The following is a 6,887-nucleotide window of genomic DNA, read 5'->3' on the forward strand; positions in this document are numbered from 1 at the left end:
CACCAGGCCGGCGCCGATGTCACCGCCCCGGGCTGATGTCACGGCGCAGGGCCGCCCCCAGGTCCGGGCCGCGCCGGCTGAGCTCCGGGGACCCTCTGTGCGCCTAGCCGCAGGGGAAGCAGCGGCTCACTATGCCCGGAACTTCTCAGCGGTCCCGGCCGCCGGACGAGGGTGGAGACACACGTGATCCGTGATCCACGATCCAAGAGCCCAGATAAACGTGTGCCGCAGGAGAAGGGGGGTTGTCGTGTTTGGTGTCCTGGTAGCAGGAAGTCAGGGACACGGGGAGGGGGTGCCGCGCCCCGGTTAGGGCACCATTCCCCCTCCCAGGTCTGATCCCGCCCCTTCCGCATACCCGCTGGTCCCCAGGCTTGGACGGCCCACCCCTAGGCCTCAGTCCCAGTCTGTGAAAGGAGTATAATCCACAGGGAAGTGGGGTTGTGGCGGGCAGGGGAGATCCTATAGGCTTAGCAAGCCTTCAGCAGTGCCCTTCAGTGAGGATCACCCTGCCTCCAACAGCTCTGTCCCCTTGGCCTTCCCCAGTCGAGGAGCCCCCTCCGCCCCCCAAACAGCAGCTCTGAGAAGTGGGGGTGACACTGGGCTTTTTTTCGGGCCTTGGAAAGCTGCCCTGGGGTAGCTGCCAGTGAGTGGGCCACCCAGGGGTTCTGCTGCGGCATCTCAGAGGCGCACAGCTCTTTCCTGGGTGCAGGAACAGCCCAGAAACCCAGTGGCCTGGACAGGGAAGGAACACCCAGGCTCCTGGCAGGGAGGACCCTGGTGGGGAGCAGAGAGCACCAGGCTTTCAAGGAAGGTGCCATCCCCTCCCAGATGGTCCTGCCAGCCTCTGGCTGCCAAGGCTCACTGCCCTTTAGGCTTGTGGGTCTGGACTCAGAGGGTCATGGAATTCTGAGACAGTAGTGTGCCCGGGACCTGGGGCGCCTCCAAAGACAAAGCGCTTTCTTTGTGTTTGTAGTTTTTGTAGCTCATTCACTGCGTTTCTAAGTTGAAAGGGAATGCCATCTGATTCTCCAGGCTGGATGGCACAGCTGGCACAGACTGCAGCCTGAGCAGGCATGTGGCACACTGATCTTGGGTGCCCACTGCACTGTGCTGTGTCCACTGGGTGGGCGTCGTGTGCCCCTCCCTGCTGCCCTCTTGGCGGCATCGTCTCTGGAAAAGGATGCCTCCTCTGCTCAGGGCGGTGCACTGGGGGCAGGCCCCTCCCCCAGGTCACCTGGAGATACAGATGCTGTGTCTTCCAGCCTGGACAGGTGTCAGAGCCTCAATACTCACCTCCGTCCTTTAAAGCCCCAGGCGGCTGAATCAACTCTCCCAGGAATTAAGTCAGGAATCTTACAGTCCAGAAAATGAAATATTTGTCTAAGCTTTTCTTACTTTCTACCCTAAGAACATCTTTCCCTGGGCCGGGCCCTCTGTACAAACAGGGCCCTCCCAAGAAATCCCCACCAGGATTTCTTGCAGATTGGGCCCTTCTCATATGACCCAACCTCGATGTAGGAGAAAAACCCAGGGAGACTGCTGGTCACCCCACACCGAGCGTGCAATGCAACAGGCGTGTTGCCCTGCAGAGCAGAGGCATCAGAGCCTGTGGGCCCGCTGCCCAGACGCGCCTGTCTCTCGGGAGCATCCTGCCTCCCTTCAGCTCCCCCATCCCGAGGAGCGCAGCTTTGGAGTCTCGCAGGATTTTACAGAAGGGCGTTTCCTTCTTTGGTCTGGGTTTGTCCTGCCTGGGTGGGGAAGCTGCTGGAGGACTTCCCCAGTGAGGACAGTCAACCTGTGCTGGGAAGCTGCCTTAGGGCAGGTCTGGGGAAAGGCCAGCACACCTGGATTCTCCTGCAGGCTCTTGCAGAGCCTCGTAAATGGGGGGTGATGTGTGCCGAGTCCTGCCCCTGGGATGGCTGCTGAGAGCGGGGAGCGATGCTGGTTCACAGAGAGCTGAGGCAGCAGGACGGCCCCAGGCTGGGCAGTGACCCACCGCATTTAACCCTTCTCTGGGGGGAGACCACAGGGTCAGTGAGAAAGTGAATCCTCGCAGGGCCGAGCGTCTGCCGGGAGCTGCCCGGGCACACGGGGAGCAAGGGGTCGAGGAGGACAGACGCAGATGAATGTGATGACCACAAGCCCAGGGCAGGCACAGCCACTTCACAGCCAAGAGGGACCTGAGAGAGCAAGGCCTGCGGATGACCAGGGCTCTGACGCTCCGAAGGAGCCCGGGCTGAACCTGTATTGTGAGTCTCAGCTCCGTCATCAAGGATTTAAAATAATGACATTGGGACTTCCCTGGCGGTCTAGTGGTCAGGTCTCCTAGGCCTCACTGCTGAGGTCCTAGGTTCAATCCTTGGTTGGGGAACTAGACCCCACATGCCGCAGCTAAGAGTTAGCATGTTGCAACTAAAGATCTCGTTTGCCATAAATGAAGACCTGACACAGCCTAAATAAATACATGAATATTAATAAAAAAAACTGAGACCAGATTTGTGCTTACAAGAGGCAGGGAGAATTGGATGAAGGCAATCAGATGGTACAAACTTCCGGTAATAAGATAACAGGTCAGGGATGGATGTGCAGCACAGCGATTAACACTCTTGCATGGTGCATACGAAAGTCGTTAAGGTAAACCCTAAGAGTTCTCATCACAAGGAAAATGTTCTTTACATTTCTTCAATGCAGTATCTGTATGAGGTGAGGGAGGCTCACCAAGCCATTGTGATCATCATTTCAGGATGTGTGTGTCAGACCGCGGTGCTGCACGCCTTAACCTAACCCCGAGCTGTGTGTCAGTCACAACCCAATAAAACTGGGAGTGACTGATGTCACCAGTGCCTGCACCAGTGCCCTCCGGGCCCTTTCCAGTGGCTCCCCCACTGGGCTCCCCAGGGCCTGAAGGTTGTGGGACTATATTCACCCCCTCTTTGGCATGTAAGTGACCGTGGGCATTGATCAGCTCACTGACCATGTGGCTGTGATCCAGGCCGTGGTTTTCCTCGTGTGTGAGGTGAAGGCTGGGACCAGCTCTGAGCCATCAAAGGCTCCCACCTGGTGGTCCTGCCAGCACAGAGGGATGTGCCCATCCTGAGTGCCCAGAACGTGGGCGGGATCGGCTACCCCAGGGCCCTGAGGTCTTCAGTTTTACGGTAAAAAATTGTTTAAAATTTGCATTCTCTTTCACAAACACCTGTGTTTAATTAAAAGATGTTGTTGAGAATGATTTATGATAAGAGAAATCGTCTCTTGGAAAGTATGTCCTGTGGGCCTCTGAGGACCCTGGGCTGTGACGGGCCCTGTGTGGGGCTTAGGGGCGGCTCTAAGGTCCTTCCCAGCCCTGGATCTCCCCAGATCCACCTGAATCTGCCTGGATCTGCCGGGATCTCCCTGGATCCACCTGGACCTGGCTCTGCAGTGCTGAGGCTGTGGCACCGGGCGGACGGGTGGGCCCACATTCCTGACCTGTCGCTGTCTTCATGTTTCCTGAGGACGAATCCCAGAGCCCGTGGGATCTGCAAGAGAAATGAGCCTGATGGCCAGAACGCAAAAGAAAGGGCAGGAAAGTTCACGTGTAAATGTCAGGAGCAGAAAATGTTTGGAAGCAAGATGGGGGCACATCCACCTGGAGAGAAACAAGGGCCCTACAGGGGCTTTGACGGGGAAATGTGTTTCCTTCTTCAAGCCCCTTAAACCGTGAACCACACGAATATTCCAGGGAGATTGGAAGGGGACTCAAGAGGCCCCGGTTTGCTGCTCGGGGATGTTATGAAACTCGCAGAATGACTTTTAAGTGACCTCTTCTCCTTTCCCGCCCCCATCCCAAGGCCACGTGAGGCCACTTCCCCTCCTGCGCTCACCCAGGCCGCTGTGGGCGGTGACTGGGGGCGCAGAGAGGAGAGGGGGCCGGACGGCAGCGGGGGAGCAGCGAGGCCTGGAGGGCCCCCTCCTGCCTCCTCTGCTCCTAGCCCCTCTGGTTCCCTCTCTCTCTAATACTTTTTTCCGGTTCTCCTGTCCAAGACCCTCCAAGCATCTCTGGTCGCCTGGCCAGCCAGCAGAGGGGTGAGCAGTTTTAGGCAAGAGCTCCACGGCCTCTGACCCATCAGGGTTGATCAGTGAGGCTCAGGCGGAAGAAACGATCAGACGATCCAAAGAGAGCGTTTACTCGGCTGTCGGACAGCCGCAAAGGCAGGCTCCGTCTCCTTTGTAACTCACATGCGCCTTGCCTGGAGATGTGCTCGGCTTTACTTCTTTTCTATTGAGGTATTTTATGTTTTAGAAACTCCAGCACCGAAAAGTTTCCATTTGCACAAGAACTGTGAGCACGGCTGCCCCCTTCTGGTGGGCTTGTGAATCACACCCTCAGGGGTCTCGGGGTCTCAGCGACCTTCATCCTTTTTTCACCGGGATCGTTTGATACTTCAATTCTTACGACTCTCACTTGAGACACCCTGGGTTCCTAGCAGAGAAACCCAAAGCCCTGGGCCCTTGGTGGGAGAGAAGGCCTTTGGAGTAGTGCAAGCTTGTTAGGCCCAGGAGCCCCATCCTCCCAGCAGCGCCCGCGGTGTGCCAAGCCCGGCTTCCCCGGACGGGTGGGTGCAAGGCAGACAGTGCAGAACAGCAGGGTCTCAGGAGGGACGCGCAGGGCCATGTGGAAACGACGGACTCCCGCCTACCCACGGCTGCAAAAGGAGCCGCCCCAAGCCCAGTGGCTTAGACCCACAGCAGACACTCATCTTTCTCTCCACGTTCCTCACTCCATTTTTCTGGGGTTATGGGTTCAGCAGGATAGTTCCTGCTCAGACCACACGAGTGATGCAAGACAGTTGTCACGGAGACGACCAGAGTTGTCTAGTGATGACCGCCGACCAGAGTTATCACAGGACTTCCTTGCCCACAGGGCTGGCGGCGGCTGGTGGCTGGGACTCTTAGTGGGACCCCCACGAGCAAGCTCCCTGGGCTAGGCCGCGAGGGCAAGCGTGCCAGGAGGGAGTGCCTGGTCTTTTGCAAACCAGCCTCAGGAGGTGCAGAGCAGGACCTCCCTGAGCTCTGCTGGGGTCATGGAGCCTGAGCCAGCTTCAGGGGAAGTGGACACAGACCGCACCCTCTTTCTGTGCACATGGGGAGGTTCTAGAAGAGCGTGTGGGGGGCAGAGAAATACTGTTGCAGCTCTTTTGGGAAAAGACCATTTCCAGAGGCAGGTAGGTTACTCCAGGTGGGTCCCTTCGGTAACTGCCTTCAGGGACGTATTTCCTGGGGAAGAAATCAGCTTTATACATGGGGTGTTGCTAAGAGGAAACATGAGGGTTTAGAGGTATCCACCGAGGATTTTCCTGGTGGCTCAGTGGTTAAGAATCCGCCCGCCGACGCTGGAGACATGGGTTCGACCCCTGGTCTGGGAAGATCCCACATGCTGCTGGGCAGCTAAGCCGTGATGACTGAGCCTGTGCTCAAAGCCCGCGTAACCACGGAAGCCTGAAGCCCAAGCTCCTGGAGGCCGGGTTCCACAAGGGAAGCCAGCTCCACGAGACACCTGACACACCTCAAAGAGCAGCAGCGAAGACCCAGCGCATCCGTAAGTAGATAAATAAAAATTGTTTAAAAAAACAGCTCTTAAAAAAGAAAGAAAAAAGTATCCACTCAGCCATCCTCACTAAGACTGGCCAAACCATTTCACTGCAGAGGAGCCTCCAAAAAGGACCATTGCAGGCTGCACTCCCAGGGGTCCCCGGGGGCCTGTGACCGTGCCCAGCTGTCCACCAAGGCAAGGGAACAGTGGCCTCTGGGGGGACCTGTCGGGTGAGCTTCTGCCGAGATGGACTCTCAGAGGGAAGAACTGGGCGGTGTCGCCACAGCCAGTGGCCAAGAAGGGCCAGAGCCTCGGCCCGGCCGGGGCCGTGTGAGCAGCTGGCTCAGAGCAGGAAGCAAGCAGCAGGCGCGTGGAGAGAGGTGAGACTGCGATCACTCAGAAGCCCCCTGCGGGTGTCACACAGAGCAGGAGCAGCCCTCTTTGGGGACAGAATTGTGTCTTGGTCAAATTCCGCGTGCCCGATGCCTGGGTGAGTATCCTATCAGAGTTAAGTGAATAAAGGAAAGAAAAAAAGGAAAAAAAGGAGGGAAGAACAGTTAAATAATAATAAAATATATTATTAGTTAAATAATAATATTAAATAATATTAAAATAATAATAAAAATAATAAAAATCTCTGCTGGTTTCCTAGTCACACTTGATCTGGTCAGTCCAGGAGAGCCAGGGGACTTCTGGAAACATCCATGACTCGTCCAGAGTTACGATAGTGTATGCGTGCATAGCACGTACTGTGGTAAAAGTGTGAAGACAGGCACAGGAAGGGTTAAGGCTCAGTGCAGACCAGCGGCCCTCTGTGGGAAGAGAATTGGAGAAGGAAATTCACCCCACTCCAGTGTTCTTGCCTGGAGAATCCCAGGGACGGGGGAGCCTGGTGGGCTGCCGTCTGTGGGGTCGCACAGAGTCGGACACGCCTGAGTGACTTAGCAGCAGCAGTGGGAAGAGAGAAACCAGCAGAGCTGGGGGAGCTTAAACTGTGTTCTTGAGTTGCTTCGCTTCTTACACTGGATGGTGCTTACGGTTGTGGTGATTAGAACTTATGTGTTGCCGTGACTGGGCCCAGGTACTTGGCCAAAATTATTCTGGATGCTTCTGTTTTCAATAATTCTCATTACTTTTTGGCCATACCTCCCAGCATGCAACAGCTTGGCTCCCTAACCAGGATCAACCTGCAGTGGAAGCAAGGAGACTTAATCGCTGAGCCACTTCCCTCTTTGGGGACAGAACTGTGTCTGCTCTGGGGAAGGCCCTCTGGGTGTTTTTCGACGAGATTAACATTTAGATTAGTAGACTGAGT

Source organism: Bison bison, unplaced genomic scaffold, assembly GCF_000754665.1.
Source record: "Bison bison bison isolate TAMUID 2011002044 unplaced genomic scaffold, Bison_UMD1.0 scf7180017864524, whole genome shotgun sequence".
Classification (NCBI taxonomy): Eukaryota; Metazoa; Chordata; class Mammalia; order Artiodactyla; family Bovidae; genus Bison; species Bison bison.